We start from the raw sequence: 23,336 nt of genomic DNA, 5'->3' as shown, positions 1-23,336 counted from the left end.
TAAAAGGCACTGAACACTCTGCTAAATGCCATGAATGCTACACCAGCCCAAGCAGAGCCTACACCAGAGTCCCAACCATCATCCTGTACTGAAGCAGCTCCACCTCTGTTGTGTTGTGGTTTCACTCAGGAACTGAAAGGAAGCTTTGTCAGAGGCATTAGATTCATTAAAGTCTGATCCTAGGTCAGTATCTCCAATTGTTTACTCAAACTGTGAGAACCCTGTGTTTGTCACTGCATATTAATGAAGTGAACATCTCTAACCATTGATGTTTCCATAAATTAAATAATTTCATATACAACTAATCATAGTTAGTTGTGCAGATCAGATCTGAGATTAGTCAGACCAGCAGGGTGTTAGTGTGGGTTTCCTGTTTTAGCGAGACTCTCTGACTCTCAGTGTGAGGGAGGAGTATCACACATTATTGCTTATTTGATTTTATATTTACATTAATGGCATTTAGTAAACTTTCTTATCGAGACCAACTAGGAATACAAGGCACATTGCTCCATTGGGACAACAAAGTGGTTTTAGTTCAGTTCAACGGCTTAACTTCCAGCTCTAATTGTGTCTTAATGTGTTGCCCATGTATAAGATGAACAGCAGTGGAGACATGATGCATTCTTAACAGTCCAGCATCCACCTTAAACTGCTCTATTCTTGATGCTCAAACTAACCACAAACCCCTTATATTTTTCCAAGCAAATTTGATAAGATTTCAGATGAAAAGGAAACAAATAAATGTCACCAGAATTTCAGTTGTAAGAAAATGTAAGAAATACTTAATGTTAAAAGAAAATTAAGAATACTTTATTTCACTAAAAGCAGTAATACTCAAAACAGTGAAATAAACCATGCTCCCTGTCCTTAACAACCTGTAACTAAATAAGCTCCAACTGATTATGGTTAACTTTTTCTCTGATCTATATTCTCTGAGTTTTAACCTTAGAATATGTGCAGAAATCAGAGTTCTCCACTTGTTTCTTCCTTGGTTGTTTGTGTCCATCACTCGGGACATCCAGTGAAGCATAACAGACGTCATCTTCTCCAGCCTGCATAGATTTTATCACATAATATTCATTTACAATAAAGTTTACTGGAGCTTATTGTATGTTTACAGTCACTGCTCAGTTTAACTGATGTGGACATTGACAGTGTTTAAGCAAATCTCTCTATCTTCCAAACAGTAAAATTCTGAAGTAAGTTTTGAAGCATTTTTCTTGGTTTGTTCACTGTGAAATTTTAACTCAATGTAAAGGGGAACTGGAGCTTTAAATTTATGCAGAAATATAAAAAACGAAGTGTCATACCTTGTTACGTTTCCTCATTTTCTCATTCCCTCGTAGGTCTGCTGCAGGATCAGCTGTTATGTTGGGGAAGGACATAAGGGGGTGCAATAAACATTCTGCTGTTCTTCATTTCATTTACAGAGGAATATTTACAAATCAAGTGTTTTTTTTTTTTTATTTTTTTTTTTTTACAGAAGAAGTACCTTTATTTTTGTAGCAACATATGTAGTAAACACAGATGGAGGAGAGAAGTAAGGAGAGGACAACACACACTGAACCCAAAATGACCATCAGCTTCCAGCACGAACTACATTCTGATCCAGAAGCAGTGGGAGTGGATTGGAAAGTCATGGGAGTGGTCTGGGTGGGGTTGACACATGGGATAGTGGGGTCTGAAATAAGAGAGTTGTAATAATTTACTGCAAATATAAGCAGGTTTTTCATTTAAAACTGAAACCACTTTTGTGTTCAGCACCTTTACCCTTTATTTGACTGTGTTTAATCAGTTTTAGTTACTTTCTACTTTTGAAAATGAACTCTCTGACCCACTGAGGGCCTGGCTGTCCACAAAAGACAGGAAAAGAAAATGAGAAAAAAAAAAAACTTTTGAAAGGAATGTTTATGAAGCAGATATTTGTGGGTTTTATTTCAGCAAATACACAAGAACTGGTTTGAAATGACGTCTTAGCACTCACCAAGAAAAGAAAGAAGTGTGGCTCTGGTTCCTTCACGATAACCATTTGCTGGGAATACAATCCCAGTCTCTCCCCTTGAACCCTCATATCGAGCGCAGTAGTACAGTCCCAGCTCTGATTCAGAGATGTTCTTCACTAGAAGATAATAATTATTGTTTGAAGCATTTTTCCTAAAAGAGTAATGTGGAAGCTTTGAGTATGAAGTCAAATGAAGGACAGGAATTTGAAGCTGGTGGATGGACCTTTTCACCCAAACTATTGTAAATGTGTACTCTGTAGAACAGTCACAGTGGAGAGTGATACTGTCTCCTGGTCTCACTTTCATCTCAACGAATGCTCCTAAGGCACTGGAGATCAACACACCTGCAACATAACATTAAAACTGAGGTTAAAGAAAAGACTGTCTCAGATAAGTGACTCTTCTTTAAGCAAACCTAGATGATATTTTTACTTTAAAATTACAGCTTCAAAACTATCATGCTCCACTGAGCTGTAAATGGGAGAAGTGTTGTTGCTACTCAACAGTGCGGAGACTGCACTATGTTACTATGGGAGGAGCATGAGACATGGCTTCTTCCTCCCATCTCACTCCCCCTTGCTTTTAGGACAGTGCTGTAAAAGTGAATTACAGTCTGCAGCTGTAGGGGGAGCCCAGGAGCAAAGATACCAAATCTTACCTAGTATTTATTTTAAATGACTTTGTAGTTTCCTCTGACTTGAAGAACATTCAGGAGTGTGTTCCTCTTCACTGCAGTAACAGTCTCTACTCTTCTGGGAAGGGTTTACACTACATGCCCGATGATTTCTTTGAGGATTTGATGGTATTCAGCCAAGAGCAAACTAGTGAGGTACTGATGTAGGTCGCTTAGTTCTGGCACCAAATCCCACCAGAGAAAAGTGAATGGAGCTCTATAACTCCAGTAACATGTTGTCATGTTGGCCCTGTCTCATGTTTTCCTGCTGCCTGTCTCCCTTGTTTGTCTCCCTCTGTTTTTGTTTTGTTCCTGTCTCGTCCTTTGTCTCTGCCATATTCTGCATAGTTCTCAGTGTCTCCACCTGTGTCTCATTTGTAATCCTGCTCCCTCGTTATGTCTCAGGTGTTCTTGTGTGTATATATAACTCCCTTGTCTGATGTTGTGTGAAGATGTCTGCTCCTGTTTTTGTCTTGTGTTTGCACTCATCTACATCAGTTCACAGTTGTCTCTTGTGAAGTTCCATTCAGTTTAGTTCAGCTTTGTTGCTGGCTTCCTCTGTTTGTTATTTGCTTTTGTTTTTTTGTAAATAAATATAATTCCTCTACATGTGATTGTTTGGCTGTTTGGTCTGCATCTCTCTTTTCTCCCTAGTCTGTTAGTACCTGTCTGTATCTTTACAGTCTGGTCTGTTTGTCACTTTTGCATTATATTTATTCCCAATGATATTTAAGTATCATTTGGCATAGGGTCTAGTGGCTCCAGCATCAGTACATGACCTCCATACTATTTATACTGTTGTCATCAGATCCTCACAAATGTTTATTTGTCTAATGTTAACCCTTCCCGAAAGAGTAGAGACAGTTACTGCTGTGAAGAGAAACACACTTCTGATGATGTCCTTCAGTTAAATTTATTCTTTCAGAATAAAATTTGGGTTATGAGGTGTCCAAACACATCTGATCATAAACAAATGTGCAAAACCACATCATGCACTGATTTTAATACAGTTAATATCATAAATGAGAATTTCCCAAGCCTCCGTTAAAGATATGAACAATAATAGGGAAGGTCCACTATGAGATGAACATAAAGAAATAAGAAGGTTTACTTACAGATGAGAGGAAAAAGAGCTGCTCTTGATCTCTCCATCTCAGAGACTGCTGCTGAGGGGATGATGACACTGAGGGTCTTTGTAGCGAGGGGCTGAACTAATTGGTCCACGTCAGTGGACATTTTGCCTTCTAGCAGTGCATTGGGTTAAAATGTGCTTTGACAAGTGACCAATGAGAAGAAGGCCTCTCCCACTTTCTGTTTGTCATTTTTATATGTTGGTTTACCCTCTGTCCTCTGTCCTGTGCGACGGCTTTGTCTCCAGACACAGGCCGCTAATAATATTAGAGCAAATATGCCACAAACTAGTCACATGTGTCCTGACTGGTCTCTTCTCAAGAGTGTGGTCTTTGATTTAGTAAAGTCAGAATATGCATCAGGGATGCATCTGGACCCCTGATCAAGATAAAGTGGTTATTTATTAATTAATAAATAACAAACTAACAAGTTAATTAATTAATAGCTTTATATGTATAAATTGATAAATAAATGAGCTTTTACTCTGGAGGTTGTATGTGTTTTGTGGGGCCAGTACGAGTTGGAGTGTGTGATTCAGAAATATATTTCCTCTGACAATGTGTATTTTACTGCTGTCTACCATAGCATATAGTGTGATTTTGATGCTGGTGTGCTGAAATCAACATTAAACAACATAAACCAGATTAGAGCTGCATGGAATTCATTTAGGACTAAAAAGCTTTTAAAGGGTTAATAAGATGTATATTTTAAACATATGTTGTGAAATATACAACTTGCCTTTTGCCTTGATTTTCGTTCTTATTAAAGTCAGTTTACACCCTTGATGAACATCCTGGCTTTGTGTGTGTGTGTGTGTGTGTGTGTGTGTGTGTGTGTGTTGTGGTTTTCTTTGAAACTGAATGCAGGTTATGTTTGTCTCTGTATCTTAAAGAGATGGTTGTCTTTAACCACTGATGTTTCCATGACTCTGTGTGTGTTACAGAACCACCATATGAAACGTCATTCAGCAGATCCTAGATCATTTGCAGCACTATAAACAGGTCTGAAAGTTATTTCTACGACACAGATCTGATCTGAGATCAGTCAGTAAAGACATTCAGTGTTCAGTGATCTCAGTGTGGGTTTCCTGAACCTATCGAGACTGAAGTTAGCTACTCTTAAAGTCTCAGAGTTGGATACTTGGGGGGGGGGGCTTTGTTTATCTGATAAACAGAAAATTGTTTTCTGAATAAATAAGGACAGAGAGTGTTCTTACTTTCACTGTGAAACTCAATGTATTTTGTAGTGTAGTGTAGTCTAATTCCTACATGGTGTAAAATATTTGGAGTAAATCCTAATATATTAGCTTAATTAAAGTTTGACCATAATCATTGCCCTAATTTAAGCACATTTAGTGACAGTGATTGGCTGCAGGAGTCCTAGGGGCAGGTAGTGTCACAGTCACACAGCACCAGGGACCTGGAGGTGGGGGATTCAAGTCCCGCTCCGGGTGACTGTCTGTGAGGAGTTTGGTGTGTTGTCCCTCCGTCCGTGTGAGTTTCATCCAGGTGCTCCGGTTTCCTCCCAAGGTCCAAAAACACACATTGGTAGGTGGATTGCTGACTCTAAGTGTCTGTAGGTGTGAATGTGTGAGCGAATATGTGTGTGTCACCCTGTGAAGGACTGATGCAACCTCCAGGTGTCCAGTGATTCCAGAGGCTCCAGACACACCACGACCCTGAACTGGATACAGACAATGAATGAATGAATGATGGAAGGAGCAGATGCAACATCTATTACTGTATGGTTCCAGAAACATTACACTGATGTTTGAGCTGCAAAATCTCTGTATCTCAAACACAAATATAAGCCACTTTTAGGTGTAGTTTGCAGTGAGAGCTCACACACAAACTGTCCACAGGTTACAGAGGGATTAATGTTTGCTTTCACTATCCATGGTGCTGAAACATCTACTGCCTTCTATTTGTTTACACTGAACTGTTAGATGAGGGGTATTTAGGGGATTGTCGTGTTGTCCAGTGTGGTTACAAACATTTTGCAACACTATTTCGTTGGTTGTTTTATGTGGATAAGTGTCTACTTTGTTTTTCAGGGTGGTTCCTTAGATGTAGCCACCTGTTTCTATGGTATCAAAAGTGGCTGTTAAGATGTTGCTAGGTTGTTGCTAATTCACCCCAGATGGTTGCAAAGTATAGAGATTATAGCCCATGTAATTGCAAAAGTGTTTCTAGGTATTTGCTATGGCATATAAACGTTTTTTGCTAAAATGTCCCCAAGCTGTGGATATGAAATGTCTGGTTATTGCTAACATGTTGCTAGGCTGTTGCTATGGCATTCAAGGAGGCAGCCAGCCTTCACGGATTTGAGGGAGTAGGCAGCACTCACCCAAATATTCCTGCCAGTCCTGAGGATCAAACTAATGACATTCCAGTAACTCCAGTTCTCCAACCATTACTCTGTTGGAGTATCCCACACACAGGACAGGGACATGGGGAATATAAACACAAGAGCAGAGGACATTGCTTTATAAGCTTTAAACTAAAATCAAAATAAACAGTGCATACCGAAACACTAGTAAGAGGGTCCTGAGAGACTCAGGGCTCAGATGAAATGTGAGAGGACTGGAGAAAACAAGGAACAAGAAAATTCAGAATGAGGGAAAGAGTGAAATCTCACAGCTCCCTACCCTTACCTGGTTGTGTCTATAACCTACATGAGACAAATGAAGCAGCAGCTGGTCCTGCAAGTTTATATACCCCCAGCTCCAGGTGTTTACACTGACTGTCTCTGGTTCTGCTCATGTTTTGGCTGTGTGTTTTATGGTTAATTAGAAATATAAGCACTAGAGGAAGCACTAGACATTTATTTTCTGTTTCAAGATTCAAGAGGCTTTCTTGTCTTTTCTACTATATACAGAGTACACAGTGAAACAAAACAACATTCCTTCAGGACCATGGTGCAACATAAACGAGTGTTTGTGTTGTTAGTTAAGTTAGAGTTGTTTGAGAGGTGGTTAGCTTGGGTGATAGTTGTTTTTGACACTCTTCAGATATTACTACATTCTGTAATATACTCCATCCTTTATCTATCTGTGTTCCCAGTTGATTTATTTTGCCTGTTCTCAATGTTTCATTTGATGTAGCAATGTACATTTAATACATGTACCATTTGTGTTATAATTGCACCAGAATGTTTAATAAACTTCAACTAAGCATTCTTTAAACATTTTAGTCCTTAATTACATTTTTGGGATCCATATTATAAAATCTTATGCATATATTAATTATAAATGCAAGTTGTAATACTGACACCAAGCATTTAAAATCAGAACTATAATAGTTTCAAAACAGTGGTGAGAGCTGTCCGCCTTCTCCCCAGATGTGAAGCTAAACCAGGTTGCCATTTTGAGGAAAATTGAACGAGCAAACAAGAGGTGAGTTTAAGAACTTTGGACTGTAATAGCTAAGAAGAATGTGCCATAGAAAAATGTCCAACATTTCACTAAGACATCTATTTACACAAGAAAAAGGCAAAAAAGTGAACGAGCGGCTGCATTTTCCCTGCATTTATAAGCATGTACTGTCCAAAACCTTATTAAATATTTAGACTAGACAAGGCTGGTGTTACTTAACCTTTTTTCATTGTGTGTCACAGTTCCTTTTAACATTGTGTGTCACAGTTCTTTAGCACATGGTTCTGTTATTGTTTTGTTCCTGTCTCCCTCCTTGTCTCCGCCTAGGCTCCACGCTCTCATTGTGCCTCCATTGTGGTACTGCCCCCTCATTATCTGTCCCAGGTGTTCCTTGTCTGTGGTGTGTATTTTAGTTTCCTTGTTTCAGTGTTCCTTTGGTGGACATTACTGTTAGTACTTGTGTCTTTCTGGTCTGTTTGTACCTGTGTTCTACTGTTGTATCTGTCTAGTCTGTTTGTACCTTTCTGTAGTCTGTTGGTATTTCTCTCTCTCTTTTTATAGCGACAGATGAAGTAAACACAGGTGAAGGAGAGAACAAATTTTTGACATCTATACAGCCCAGCAATCAAACTTTAGTTTTTAAAAGTTGGCTTTCCAAAATAGACTCAGTGGTCCCTTCTCAATGTTTTGGGGTTTGATTCAGAAAAGTCCAGAATACAACTGAGCTTTTTTTTTTTTTTCAAAAATATCATTCATTCATTCATTCATTATCTGTAACTGCTTATCCAATCCAGGGTCGCAGTGGGTCCAGAGCCTACATGGAATCATTGGGCACAAGGCGGGAATACACCCTGGAGGGGGCGCCAGTCCTTCACAGGGCAACACAGACACACACACACTCATGGACACTTTTGAGTCGCCAATCCACCTACCAACGTGTGTTTTTGGACTGTGGGAGGAAACCGGAGCACCCGGAGGAAACCCACACAGACACGGGGAGAACACACCAACTCCTCACAGACAGTCACCCGGAGCGGGAATCGAACCCACAACCTCCAGGTCCCTGAATTTGTGTGACTGCGACACTACCTTTGCTGACTCTCAAAGAGAATTGACAGATATTAAATAATTGATGATTTCCAGCTATAAAACCCCCTCATTTCTTACTAGCAGCTCAATACAGACTCACATTGTGTCATATACTGAACAACTGCTGGCTGAGCTAGTCTGAAATAAGTGACTGGGTTTAGATTCAGGTGACAATTTTACCCCATTTTCCAAAGATCTGACATCTGTTGGTAATGACAAAAAATGTGGCCTGGTTTAACCTTGGTAACTTTTCTTACACGTTTAGGCTAAGTCTTTTAACTTTTGAGTGTAAGGCTTTGGGGCATGGGGTGAAAGTGAATTTTCAGACATTAGAGTGAAAAAAAATGGAAAAATTTCCATTACAGGCTTAACTGAGCATGTGCATTTTGCAGGTGACTGTCACAGTTATTTTATGGTTTATAGGCTGCTCAACAAGCAGGACCAGGGAGATCAGATAAACCAGCACTAAACAAGCTTCAACCATCAGACTAATTTAGACTAGCACTAAACTTTGACCTGTTGATGTGAAAGAAGACCTGCCACCTTTCTCTGTTACTGTCCATCCTCTCTGTTCCTTCTCCCTCCAGATGTGGACCTTGAGAAATGAAAAGTTGCCTAGTTGGGCAATTCCAGGATTGTTTATCATTATGCGTGTGGAAGGAGCAGAGTTTCATAATGAACCATGTCCAGAAGCACCTTCCATCATCGTATGGTTCCAGAAACATGACACTTATGTTTGAGCTGCAAAGTCCCTGGATCTTAAACCCAACAAAAGCCTCTTTTAGGTGAAGTTTGCAGTGAGAGTTCACAGGGCACAGGGTTATGGTTAGCTGTATGTTTAATGCTGAATGTTTGCTTTCACTGACCATGGTGCTGAATATTCTCTACTTATGTACTGTGAACCATTAGCTGAGGGTATTTTGTAGAGTTTGGTGTTATGGTTACTGCCTTGTTGATAAGTTGTGGTTTTCATTGATGTGTCTAACTAAATATGTTCGCATTGGTTTTCGGAATATGAAATTGTCCATGGTGACTGTTAAGGTGTTGCTAGAATATTGCTAAGGCATCACGGATGGTTGAGAAGATGTTGCTTTCATGTCCCAAGACTGCAATGGTGTTGTTAGGTGCTTGCTATGTTTGAGATATTTGAGAAGGTGTCAGGCTGTTGCTATGATATTCAATTCAAGTACTAAGATGTTGCTTAGCTGTTTTAATAGAATCTGAAATGTCTGCTAAGATTTTGATAGGCATTTGCTATGAAAGGTCAAATCATTGCTAGAATGTTGTCATGATAGTCAGTGTGGTTGCTAATATGCTGATGATGGTTTCTAAGGTGGTGTTAGTTATTAAATGTAATGAAACTAAAATAATCAATGATGGTCATTAATATAACAGTGTAATGAAATTTGAGCCCTGCATTCAACCCCTCGCTTTCAGTGAACTCACACATGATTAGTGACAGTGAACATGGAGCTGTCAGCTGCCTTCTTCAGCTCCCAGGGAGCAGTGGTGGATTTGGAGCCTTTTTTGTGGGCAATTCAACCATGGACTTGAGTGAGGTATCTCTGTCCATTCATACCACCCTCCAACACACCCTTTACCCCTTGCCCCTGTCCCTGCTTATGAAACTAACCACACACCATTTGCTAGGATTCAGGCAAAGTTTATTAGATTTCAGTGAAAATTTTGAAATAGACACCAAATATTAACCAGCATTTACAGTCATCAACAGTTACTGATGAGCTCAGGCACCTACAAATATAAATTCAGTATGTATTCAGTAAAATTTTAAAGTAAAATATATATATATAATTTTTTATCTAAATTGTAGGCACCCAGTGAGTGATTCAGCCTGAGGACTGATGACTACTAACCCCAATTAAACATGAGTCTCACAGCTACCATAGACTAGGGAAGATAGATAAAAGGACAGATTTAAAAGAGATTAATTTATCTCAAAATAAACAGTATATTTCACACAAAACAGGCAAAAAAAGTGAGAAAACACAAAAGAAAGGAAAGGGAAATGCTGACAGAGACGAAAATCCTGGGAGACACAGGGGTCAGAAGAAAGGTGAGAGGACACGAGAAAACCTGAGACAACTGAAGAAAGGACAGAATGAAATCTCTCAGCCCCCTACCTTTATCTGACTGTGTCTTTGGGCCACATAAGACAAAAGAACAAGCAGAGAGTATATACCCCAGCTCCAGGTGCTGGGTGTTTATGCTCATTGACTCGGGTTCTACTCAGGAACAGCACCAGAGCCAATCTTTACATTTCAAATATTTTTAACAGAAAACTTTACCCAGTAAAATAAACTCTGATCTCAACAACCTTTAACTAAATCAATTCCAACTGACTGTGGTACCTTCTCTTATTGAATGGAGTTCTGCATTCTCTGAGTTTTAACCTCAGAATATGTGCAGAAATCAGAGTTCACTCGTTTCTTCTTCAGTCGTTTGTGTCCACCACTCAGGACATCCAGCGAAGCGTAAGAGACATCCTCTTCTCTGGCCTGCAAGTATTTAATTATCAAATATAATAATAATTAATAATAATAATTAATGTTATTAACTAAAACTTAAAGGCAAAGTCTTCATAGAAGTGAACTGCTTTACTGAAGCTTATTGTATATTTACAGTCACTGCTCAGTTTAATTGATGTGAATATTGACACTGTTGAAAAAAACCTTGTATCTTCAAAATGGTAACATACTGATGGAAGCATGTTTTGGGGCATTTCTCCCTGCATGTTCACTGTAAAATTTTAACACAATGTAAAGAGAAACTGGAGCTTTAATATTATTCAAAATTATTAAAAACCATGTGTCATACCTCGTTGCATTTCCCCTTTTTCATATTCCCTCGTTGGTCTGCTCCAGGGTTAGCTGTTATGTTTGGACAGGACAAAAGGGGATGCAGTAAGGTTAAAAATTCAGCTGTTTTCATTTCATTTGCATAATATACTGTAGTATATAACAGTTAATTAATATTTTAACTGAAGCAGTACCTTTAGTTCTGTAGCGATAGATGTAGTAAACACAGATGGAGGAGAGGAGTAAGGAGAACAGAACACACACTGGACCCAAAATGGCCATCAGCTTCCAGTAGGAACTACAGTCTGACCCAGGAGGAGTGGCTGTGTATTGGGGACCCATGGAGTTAGCCTGGGGATTGATTTGGACAGTGGTCTGGGTCGGGCTGGCGCATGGAAGAGCTGGGTTTGAAATAGGAGAGATTTCATTTAGAGAACTTTAACCTAGTGGAAATGACACAGAACAGTGTTGACTCTATTGGTCGCCCTAGCCTAGTGTTTTTACTGCAACATATTATTCTAGCTTTTACAAATCATTTGTTTATTAGTGTGATTGTGGTGACAGCAAATGAATTGGAGTGTCCAATGCGGAAAAGACATGATTTTGCAGGGTATATATAAGGCTGAGAGGAGTAGTTCAGGCGTGGTTGTATTCCCAAATTTCTGTTATTACGTAACTACAATTTGCTAGTACATGTTACTAGTTACATGTTTTATAGTAATGTTATATTTATTAAAAAAATCACACACAAATAAAAAATAAGTAGTATATTTTATAATTTATCTAAATATGATTCCAGCATCAGTTATTTATATAAATTGCAAATGTCTGTATCGTAATAACTTGCTTCCAGCTTTAAACATTAATTATTAACAGTAACATGATATGACATAATCTATGCAGTATATATGTACAATATAAGAACATGAACTGTTTTAATTACTGCATTAATACTGTCATTTTGATTGGTCATGCAGTATATTACTAATATTTCACTAATATACTGCATCCGGGACCCTGATTTGGATAAGCGGTTACAGATAATGAATGAATGAATAATGTATGGCATGGTCAATCAATATAACTGTATTAATGCTAGTTATTAAATCAGTTAGTGTTCTTATGTCCTAATCCTACATGGATACCTACTGTATGTTTATTTTAATGAGAGACTAAAAACTTAGCTGCTATATATATTGCCAATGAGTGAGTGAATGTGTTTGTGATTATTAATAGTATTTTATATATGGTTTTTTTGTAATCAGTAAGGAGAAGTGGGAGATTTGCACATAGAGAGAGAGAGAGAGAGAGAGAGAGAGATAAACGTAATTCAAAATGCATAGTCTAAGTGGAGTCAAAGCACTTTATAAGAGAATGGATGGGTAACATATATTAGAAGTCAGCATTTGAAGCTGTAAACATTTGGCATTGTGAAGTGAAGTGGGTTTGCATTGATGCAGTGTGGAACTCTGAAAGAGACCAAATCCAAAAAGCGCTGAGGAGCTCAAGCATGGTGACAAGGTAGAAAGTTAACTCAAGGATGGCAGAGATGCCTGATGGGGAAAAGTAGGTGCAAGACATGAGGCAACATTTGAGATGGTGAATTGAATTTGGGGTTCTTCAGATGCCTGGAGTGCCAGGCAGGTGACTGGTCCAAGGCATCACCTGAAGAAAGAGCGTGAGCTGAAAATTAGGGGCTAGGAGCAGTGTGGCTGCACATACCACACAACAACCTTTGTAGTAAAGGATCAGCAGTTTTCTTGCCCTGAAAATGAATCACTTCCACAGAATCATGTGTTAATTCATTATGAATAAATGGGAATAATGTAACTGAAAGTCAATGTAGCTTAGGCTTGTGTCCTACCTCAGCCATTAATTCTGAGAACATTACAGCATATACAGTGTGAAATGTTAGGGGGATAGTGATGAAATGCCTTTATATAGAAGCTGGATATTGTCTGAAATTACACTCTTTTAGTGAATTATGTTAAGTGAAAAACAGTTTAAATAAATAAGTAAAAGCATTTGAACCAATGTGCCTCAGCCATGTACGTCAAGTTTATACAACAATGTATTGATTGCAACTCACAGTTGATTCACAGCAACTAATACCTCACTTCTACAGCCACCAGTTTATGAAGGTTTCAGGTTCTTGTTTAAATTTTCCCTTTTACCTTAAAATGGTGCATACATTACATGTTGAGTTCTTGATTAGTTTTATACATTTCTGCTATGTTGTGTACAAAACATAAATAATCCACATAAAAATACACCTTGCGTCTTATTTGAATGTTCCACATTAAGAGCCGATGGAGTCAAAACACTTAAAAAATACATCTTCAGCCTGAAACCTGTGTTGCCACAGCAGATTTGAAAGTGGAATGGTAATTAAACAATCTAACAGCTTCATGTGAGTGATTCACTGAAAGCAATAAAGTGTCTTTTAAAAGCTATATAGCTACTTGCATGCAATGCCTGCTCTGACTTGTCCTTTAACAAGGACACAATCCACATGAGCAATATGTGTGAGACACACAGATTCTTCCAGGCATGTATATTGTAAATATATTGTAATATTTAACATTATATGTAATGTAATTCAAACCCTGAATAAAACCCCTAGCGTATCGGTTCCAAACAGAACACAGTTTATATTTTCCTAATACATTTTGGTTGGCAACCCTAATCAGGTCCCATCATGCTCCAGCTCTGAAATGACTCGCAGAAATGTGCATTTGTACGGAAATATGAGGAAATTTCCCTTATTGGGGAAATAGGAGGCTCGGTGAGCTTGATGATGGCCGAACGCTGCTCCAAATATGTGGCAGAGGAAGAACCCATAAATTAACCCAGAGCAGAGGAGCAAGCAGACATTTAGAAGCAGTGAAATTGAGGTCCATCCCATGAGCAAAATGTAGCAAGTTTGTCTGACACAGAAGTTTGCAGAGTTTGTTATTACATAACTTCAATTTACACCTGAGTTTAATTGAATTTGAGTTGTGCTTTCTGACAGATCTCCAACAGCAGCTCAAACAGGAAGAGTTTCTGAACTATTCAGAAATACGAGTCCTCCCTCAAAACAAGAGGAAGATGAATCAGAAGAAGAAACCCATCACTTGATAATGTCCTACCACCTAGTTGTAGTAATTCTTTATATATTTGATGTGGAAAATTTTTAGCAAAGAAATAAAAATAAAAAAACACTGGGACACAAGAATCCATTTGAAATTAAGTCTCAGTACTCACCAGGGAAAGAAAGAAGCGTGGACCTGTTTCCTTCAAGATAAACACCCCAAGGATTTTTAGGACGTAAAGCACAGTAGTACACTCCCAGCTCAAATTCTGAGATGTTCTTTACATTAAGGTCATAACTTGAAAAATTCCATTTGAAATAGTAAGGAGGTTTGGAATCTTCAGTCAAATAAAGAACAGGAGGCCGAAGCTGGTGGGAGGATCGTCTCACCCAAATCATTTTAAAATTTCTTTTGGCTTCTTGATTCTGTAAAGTACAGTCACAGTTGAGAATAATATCACCTCCTGGTCTCACTTTCATTTCCACTAATTCTCCTGAGACACTGGAGAGCAACACACCTGCAACACAACATTAAAAGTTTGAAGAAAAGACTGTCTCAGAAAACTGAATCTTTTTAATGTCCCTGAAGTTTCTTCAGAACTGAAAACTGAAGACATTCATCAGGAGTGTGTTCCTCTTCACTGCAGTAACATTCTCTACACTTCAGGCCAAACATTCAGCTGAATGCTAATCCTGGGCTACACAGCATTTTTGTATTTTGATTTTCCATTGAAATGAGGGTATAGTCCAGGACTAGGATTAATCCATGACTGGGAAACCACCCCAAACAGCTGACAACACTAATATTTGTTTCTGCAACCCTAACCCTAAATTCTTCCAAAAGTGTAGACATTTTTACTGCAGTGAAGAGGAACACACTCCTGATTAATGTCCTTTTGCTCAAAAGAAAGTCTGGGTTGTGAGGTGCCCAAACACTTTTGGTCATATATTGCATTTTTAGGAGAAATATCTTAAGACATAAATAAGACATTTCCAAAGTATCCTGATCCGTTGAATATCAACATTTGATCAATAATAGAGAAGGTCCACTATGAGATGAACTTGAACAAATAGAAAAGTTTACTTACAGATGAGAGAAAATAGAACTGCTGGTTCTATTTTCTATAATGTAAATGGTACATTTCAGTTCCAGTCTGATTGTGTTCTGAAGGGGGCTTGATTAAGTCACAAGAATTTTGTGAAGTATGTTGGACATACAAGGAGTTTGTCTTGGTAAGAGCACACATGTATAACATTTAATAAACAAAACAAAAAAGTCAGACAGGCACAGAGACTACTAACAAGTATCAAACTAAGTGAATCCAGAATATAGTATAAATAAAGGGGGCAAAAAAGAGGGTTGAGGAATGTTTCTTGCGTATTCAAACCTACAGTAGAACTCATTCAGGACGTTGGTGAGCTGATGGTCAGAATAAGTGGGCACTTTTTCACAATTTAAGAGATCTGTGATAGAGACCTTTCCAGACTGAAGCTGGGTCATTAGCAGCAATTTGGCTTTTCAGCTTTTCTGAGTTTTCCTTCTTTGATGCTTTAATCCCTTTCTCCAGCTTTGGCCTCTTTATAGAGAATTCCTGTTTACATTCAAAATGACAACGCATGGTGTGGTCAGAGTAATGATGTTGTGCTACAACTAAAAGAAGCAAATATCTTTTACATATTGGGATTCAAATCTGAATTGATTTTGTGTGTCACATGACGTCCTACAGGGCAGTGGACAAATGAAGTAACCAACCACAGACCAATCACATTCTTTCTTAGTTTTTTGGCAGCTTCATTTTGGATGTGGCCTAGAAGCTGAAATGTGTTTAGAAAATAGAGACAGTGCTCAAGCTCTGGCATCCATCCATCCATCCATTATCTGTAACCGCTTATCCAATTTAGGGTCGCGGGGGGTCCAGAGCCTACCTGGAATCATTGGGTGCAAGGCGGGAATACACTCTGGAGGGGACGCCAGTCCTTCACAGGGCAACACAGACACACACACACACATTCACTCACACCTACGGACACTTTCGAGTCGCCAATCCACCTGCAACGTGTGTTTTTGGACTGTGGGAAGAAACCGGAGCACCCAGAGGAAACCAACGCAGACACGGGGAGAACACACCAACTCCTCACAGACAGTCACCCGGAGCGGGAATCGAACCCACAACCTCCAGGCCCCTGGAGTTGTGTGACTGCGACACTACCTGCTGCGCCACCGTGCCGCCCGGCAAGAAGGCATGGTGGTCGCTAAATGTTTCCCAGATGATGGATTTAAAGACTTTCACTGGGACAGCTGTGTGAGTTTGTCCATCCTATTCAAATGTGTTTGATGCAATGTGCCTCGGGCGGCACAGTGGCACAGCAGGTAGTCTCGCAGTCACACAGCTCCAGGGACCTAGAGGTTGTGGGTTCGATTCCCGCTCCGGGTGACTGTCTGTGAGGAGTTGTTGTGTTCTCCCCATGTCTGCGTGGGTTTCCTCCGGGGGCTCCGGTTTCCTCCCACAGTCCAAAAACACATGTTGGTAGGTTGATTGGCGACTCCAAAGTGTCCGTAGGTGTGAATGTGTATGCGTGTCTGTGTTGCCCTGTGAAGGACTGGCGCCCCCTCCAGGGTGTATTCCTCCCTTGCGCCCGATGATTCCATGTAGGCTCTGGACCCACCGAGACCTTGAACTGGATAAGCGGTTACAGATAATGAATAAATGAACAATGTGCCTCGACTCATGCTGTACTCATGAGTATGTGGTTTGGAGGATTCTGTTGTGGGGATCCAGTCCCTGTAAAAATGCAGTGATTGCTGGGTCCCAATGCTTAGCCTTAAATCATTCAAGTGTGTCCTGGTCTTAAACAAAGGCACATCTTATCTCCACTCTGGTTTGGATTTTTATGGACAGGATATCATCATGCAGACGGAACTTAGTCCGTTGAAATAATCTGAATAAATTTTATTATTACAATGGAGAAATATGTTTTGGACACTAGGTAGGTCCCGATAAGATTGCTTACTAAATATTATTAATGAAAATGTAACATCAAATAAACCAGAACATAAGATACTTATCCACACTGAGAGTCAGGGAGCCTCACTAAAACAGGAAACCTACATTAACACCCTACCGGTCTGACTATGTACTGACTGATCTCAGATCTGATCTGCAGCTCCTAGGCCTGGGTTAAAGGAGTGATACTGAGCTGGAATCCATTTTAAAAGGAAGTAGAAAGGCTCTCAAATTTTAAAAGATACACAATAATGGAAAAATATGTGTTTAGAAACATTACCTCAGGAATATGCAGGGTCTCAGTCTCTGTTTCCAGTTTTAGCACGATCTGCTCAGTGTTGGGAAGCAGACTCATATTTTACTTTTGATTTGATTTCATATTGATCAACCACATCACTCTAACACATGAGCCGGTGCACATGTTTCTATGTTGTAGAGGGGGGCGTGAAAGCATTGGAACATTCAAGTTCATTTTATCAGAAACACTCTGCTAATTGACTGTAAAATTTGTTTAGTAAACTTAGTAATGTACATAAACACTGTGAATATCAATATGATATCTCTCTCACACACACTTCTCAGAGATAACCACCTCTAGCTGCTTGGTACTAAATGCTACATCAGCCCAAGCAGAGCCTCCACCCGAGTCTCAGCCATCATCCTACACTGATCAAGCAGCTTCATCTCTGTAGTGTTGTGGTTTCACTCAGAAACAGAAAGGATGCTGTGTTTATCCTTGCACATTAATGAGGTGATTCTTATTAACTACAGATGTTTCCATGACTGTGTCTCTGGGTTTAATGTAAGTGAAGCTTTGTTAGAAGCATTAGTTTATTTAAAGGTTTCCAGTATCTCTGTATCTCAAGTTTAACCCCTAGCCTGAGAGCTGCAGATCAGGTCAGAGATCAGTCAGTAAATATGGTCAGACCAGCAGGATGTTAGTGTGGGTTTCCTGTTTTAGCGAGGCTCTCTGACTCTCAGTGTGGGGGAGGAGTATCACATGTTCTTGTTTGTCTAATTTCACATTTACATCAATGCCATCTAATGCAAAGAAACTTCCAGTATCCAGGACATATTTCCACTTCAGATAATAAAAAATTCACAAGAGGACCCACTAAACCTCATACTACTGCGGTAGCTTCCACAGCATGAGTAAAGGCACATGGCAATTGTTTTTAGAAATTTGCCATGAGGGAAGGGTTTGTCTTTTATTCTATGACTATGAAATCAACAAATCTTGATTCTGAGGTTAAACATAAGCATTGGCATAAGTATTTCCCGGTAACGTCAGAAAGGTTATTCCTCTAAAACTAGAACATATTTTGGATTTCCTCTGTCCTATGACATCACAAACACCTCCTTTTTACTAGGTCTAAAGGACTTGACAGGGTTATAGTTTTCACTTCTAAGACCCTAGATATCTTCAGCAGTACTTTAAGATCATCTCCAGAATGTTTGACCCTCTCAGACTATAAACTGACTCTAGGACAGTTACTGGTTATAAGACAATCTCTATGTTAATGGAGAACAGATCCGAGGTCAGTTATTAAAGACACTCAATGGACAGCACCTCATTGTGGGCTTCCTGTTTTTATCACAAGTCTCAACTTTGATGCTAGAGAGCTGAGGTTTGTGTGTGGGTGTTTGTGTGTGTGTGTTTGTGTGTGTGTGGTGTTTATCTGATTGTAAAATACACAGCTACATCTCAATTCCAGTCTAAACTGAGAATGTGCAGAGGAGCACTAGGATCTGATGATGATATCACATTGCCCTTTCAGTTCCTCAGTAAAGGCGAACACCAGTGATACTCTGAGACCATGTTAAACATCTCTGGAATGACTGAAGATCCCAAGGTCTTGTTATCTCAGGATAAACAACAACAAACTAACTCACTTTAATAAACTACAGATTTAAGGTCTTAAGTCGGATCTATAGTACACTCCATTATTCACCACAGCCATGTGTTTATTCATCAGCACCTTTGAGAGGGGTGTGTGTGAGTGTAATAGACTTGAATGTGGAGACTTAACTCTCCTTTTATTTTGCCCTGAGAGAGAGAAAGAGAACGAGAGTCACTACAGCTATCAATAAAACCAGGATAATATGAAGGTTTATAGAAGACATTACAGAAGACCTTATAATGTAGTGAAGATGGTTTGAACCTGAAAACCATTTGCAGTGAGGTGTTCTCTTCTATCTTCAGAACCTGAGGAAATTAACCAAAGAACCATTAATAATATTTACATTTACAGCATCGGGCCCATGCTCAGATGCAGACATACGCAACATTTTAATAATGCCACACATCTCAGTGAATGCAGAATTAGTTGCCTTACCCAAAGACTCTTACATTTATAGCACTGTGATCCTGATAGAGCGGGGAATCCAACCCCAGTCCCCTACCATTTGGTGGACAGTGCTGTTACCCACTACACGCTGTCACAAGTGACAAAGTGGTCTAAAAGAAATTAAATTGCAGTACACTTAACACTAAATGTGCTTAAAAGTGTTCTTTGGCCGATCCCATAGAAGAACCACAACTGGTTTCCTAAAGAACCATGTTTGTTTAAGGGATGTGTGGTGGGAAGAAACTTTCAAAGGCTTAAAAACCCCTTTACTCAATTTTAAGGTCCTTTTCTCATAAACATATTGGCAAGAAATGGTTCTTTATGGAACCAACAGTGGACCTTCTATGGTACTCCTCAAAGAACCATTTAAAACTTACTTGAAATATATAAATGGTGTGTGGTTATTTTGAGCATCAAGAATAGAGCTGTTTAATGTGGATGCTGGTCTGGTAAGAATGCGTCATGTCTCCACTGCTGTTCATGGTGTACATGGGCAGCATATTAAGACACAAACAGAGCTGGAAGTTAAGCCATTGAACTGAACTAAATACATTTTTTTGTCCCAAGAGATCAATGTGTCATGTACCGCTTGTTGTTCTGGATAAGAAAGTTTACTACATGCCACTAATGTAAACGTGAAATCAAACAAACAATAATGTGTGATACTCCTCCCCCACACTGAGAGTCAGAGAGTCTCGCTAAAACAGGAAACCCACACTAACATCCTGGTGGTCTGACTGATCTCAGATCTGATCTGCAGCTCTCAGGCCTAGTGTAAATGTCATTATACTGACCTATGATTAGTTGTATATGGCACTATTTAATTAATGGTTATAGATGGTCACTCCATTAAAATGCAGCGATAAAAACAGGGTTCTTCCAGTTTCTGAGTAAAACAACTACACAACAGAGGTGGAGCTGCTTGATCAGCGTAGGATGATGGTTGTGACTCTGGTGTAGGCTCTGCTTGGGCTGGTGTAGCATTCATGGCATTTAGCAGAGTCTTCAGTGCCCAGCAGCTAGCTGTGGTTATCTCTGAGCAGTGTGTGTGTGTAAGAGATATCATATTGATATTCCCAGTGTTTATGTACATTACTAAACAAATTTAAAGTTTACTAAACAAATCCTACAGTTCCTTAGCAGAGTGTTTCTAATAGAATAGACTTGTTTTTTTCCAGTGCCCACAGCAACCAACCCCCACTTGTAAAAGGAGTGCACTGGCTCTTTAAGCAGTGGTACATTGATGTGGTTGGTCAGTTTGAAATCAGAAAAACAAGGTGCGAGTCTCCTCCCCCTCACTGACAGTTAGGAAGTCATGCTAAAAACAGGAAACACACAGACCCTGCAGCTCAGGCCACTGCTCACTGACAGCCTTAACTAATAGATCTCACAACTTAAGTGATACGCATACACTAGTACCACCCACTTAAACAACAACATGGTGTAACAGCACTTGGCAACTTTACCATCTATCTAGGAACAATTTAGCAACCATGTTGTATTTACATGGCAATCTCACAGCAACCTTAGAAACAACTAGAGATAACATAGCAGTCATTTAGCGACACTGTAGCAACCACCTGGAATATTGTAACTACCTCCTAGCAAAACAATAGCAAACTTCTTTGTTAGCAATACCTTAGCAACTGATTGGAGTACCATGGCATCTGGCCTACCAACACTTTAACAACTACCAGGATTACCATACAAACAAAGCTGCAATAGCCTAGTAACTCTTTAAAAAAAGCAATAAGCCATGAAAGTCTGTCCAAGAAACCACCCTTACCTGTGATAACTGCAACATGATGTTCACAAAGCAGCAAAATATGTTCATGTACAGTGCCTTGTGAAAGTAATCAGCCCTCTTGAACTTTTCAACCTTTTGCCACATTTCAGGCTTCAAACATAAAGATATAAAATTTTAATATTTTGTAAAGAATCAACAACAAGTGGGACACAATCATGAAGTGGAAGGAAATTTATTGGATGTGTCCAACTTTTTTAACAAATAAAAAAACTGAAAAGTGGGTTGTGCAATATTATTCGGCCCCCTTGCGTTAATACTTTGTAGCGCCACCTTTTGCTGCAATCAAAGCTGCAAGTCGCTTGGGTTATGTCTCTATCAGTTTTTCACATTGAGAGACTGAAATTCTTGCCCATTCTTCCTTGCAACACAGCTCGAGCTCAGTGAGATGGGATGGAGAGTGTTTGTGAACAGCAGTCTTCAGCTCTTTCCACATATTCTCGATTGCATTCAGGTCTGGACTTTGACTTGGCCATTCTAACACCTGGATACATTTTTGTGAACTATTCCATTGTAGATTTGGCTTGATGTTTTGGATCATTGTCTTGTTGGAAGATAAATCTCCGTCTCCGTCCCAGTCTCAGGTCTCTTGCACACTCCAACAGGTTTTCTTCCAGAATGGTCCTGTATTTGGCCCCATCCACCTTCCCATCAATTTTCACCATCTTCCCTGTCCCTGCTGATGAAAAGCAGGCCCAAACCATGATGCTGCTACCACCATGTTTGACAGTGGGGAGGTGTGTTCAGGGTGATGAGCTGTGTTGCTTTTACGCCAAACATATCGTTTTGCATTGTGGCCAAACAGTTCGATTTTGGTTTCATCTGACCAGAGCACCTTCTTCCACATGTTTGGTGTGTCTCCCAGGTGGCTTGTGGCAAACTTTAAATGAGAATTTTTATGGATATCTTTGAGAAATGGCTTTCTTCTTGCCACTCTTCCATAAAGGCCAGATTTGTGCAGTGTATGACTGATTGATGTCCTATGGACAGATTCTCCCACCTCAGCTATAGATCTCTGCAGTTCATCCAGAGTGATCATGGGCCTCTTGGTTGCATCTCTGATCGGTCTTCTCCTTGTTACAGATGAAAGTTTAGAAGGACAGCCGGGTCTTGGTAGATTTGCAGTGGTCTGATACTCCTTCCATTTCAATATGATTGCTTGCACAGTGCTCCTTGGGATGTTTAAAGCTTGGGAAATCTTTTTGTATCCAAATCCAGCTTTAAACTTCTCCACAATAGTATCTCGGACCTGCCTGGTGTTCCTTGGTCTTTATGATGCTCTCTGCACTTTGAACAGAACCCCGAGACTATCACAGAGCAGATGCATTTATACGGAGACTTGATTACACACAGGTGGATTCTATTTATCATCATCAGTCATTTGGGACAACATTGGATCATTCAGAGATCCTCACTGAACTTCTGGAGTGAGTTTGCTGCACTGAAAGTAAAGGGGCTGAATAATATCGCACGCCCCACTTTTCAGTTTTTTGTTAAAAAAGTTTGACACATCCAATAAATTTCATTCCACTTCACAATTGTGTCCCACTTGTTGTTGATTCTTCACAAAAAAATTAAAATTGTATATCTTTATGTTTGGGCGGCACGGTGGTGCAGCAGGTAGTGTCGTAGTCACACAGCTCCAGGAGCCTGGAGGTTGTGGGTTCAATTCCTGCTTTGGGTGACTGTCTGTGAGGAGTTGGTGGGTTTCCTCCGGGTGCTCCGGTTTCCTCCCACAGTCCAAAAACACACGTTGGTAGGTGTATTGGCGACTCGAAATTGTCCGTAGGTGTGAGTGAATGGGTGTGTGTGTCTGTGTTGCCCTGTGAAGGACTGGCGCCCCCTCCAGGTTGTATTCCCGCCTTGCGTCCAATGATTCCTAGTAGGCTCTGGACCCACCGCGACCCTGAACTGGATAAGTGGTTACAGATAATGAATGAATTAATTAATTAATCTTTATGTTTGAAACCTGAAATGTGGCAAAAGGTTGAAAAGTTCATGGGGGCCAAATACTTTCACAA

General features: G+C 39.7%; 1 long non-coding RNA gene across 1 annotated transcript; it reads right to left on the bottom strand.

The window, feature by feature from the left end:
• Nucleotides 1–896: 896 nt before the first annotated feature.
• LOC136674787 (uncharacterized) lies at nucleotides 897–2,926 on the bottom strand. The gene is made up of 6 exons (XR_010796096.1): nucleotides 2,662–2,926; nucleotides 2,227–2,347; nucleotides 1,985–2,119; nucleotides 1,493–1,681; nucleotides 1,311–1,363; nucleotides 897–1,052 (listed from the first exon to the last, which is right to left on the bottom strand). It is a non-coding gene; the product is annotated as an uncharacterized lncRNA (long non-coding RNA).
• Between the last annotated feature and the right edge of the window lie 20,410 nt (nucleotides 2,927–23,336).

Source organism: Hoplias malabaricus, chromosome 2 (assembly GCF_029633855.1).
Source record: "Hoplias malabaricus isolate fHopMal1 chromosome 2, fHopMal1.hap1, whole genome shotgun sequence".
Taxonomy (NCBI): Eukaryota; Metazoa; Chordata; class Actinopteri; order Characiformes; family Erythrinidae; genus Hoplias; species Hoplias malabaricus.
The sequence above is the reverse complement of the archived record's forward strand: the minus strand, read 5'-3'. Positions and strand labels throughout refer to the sequence as shown.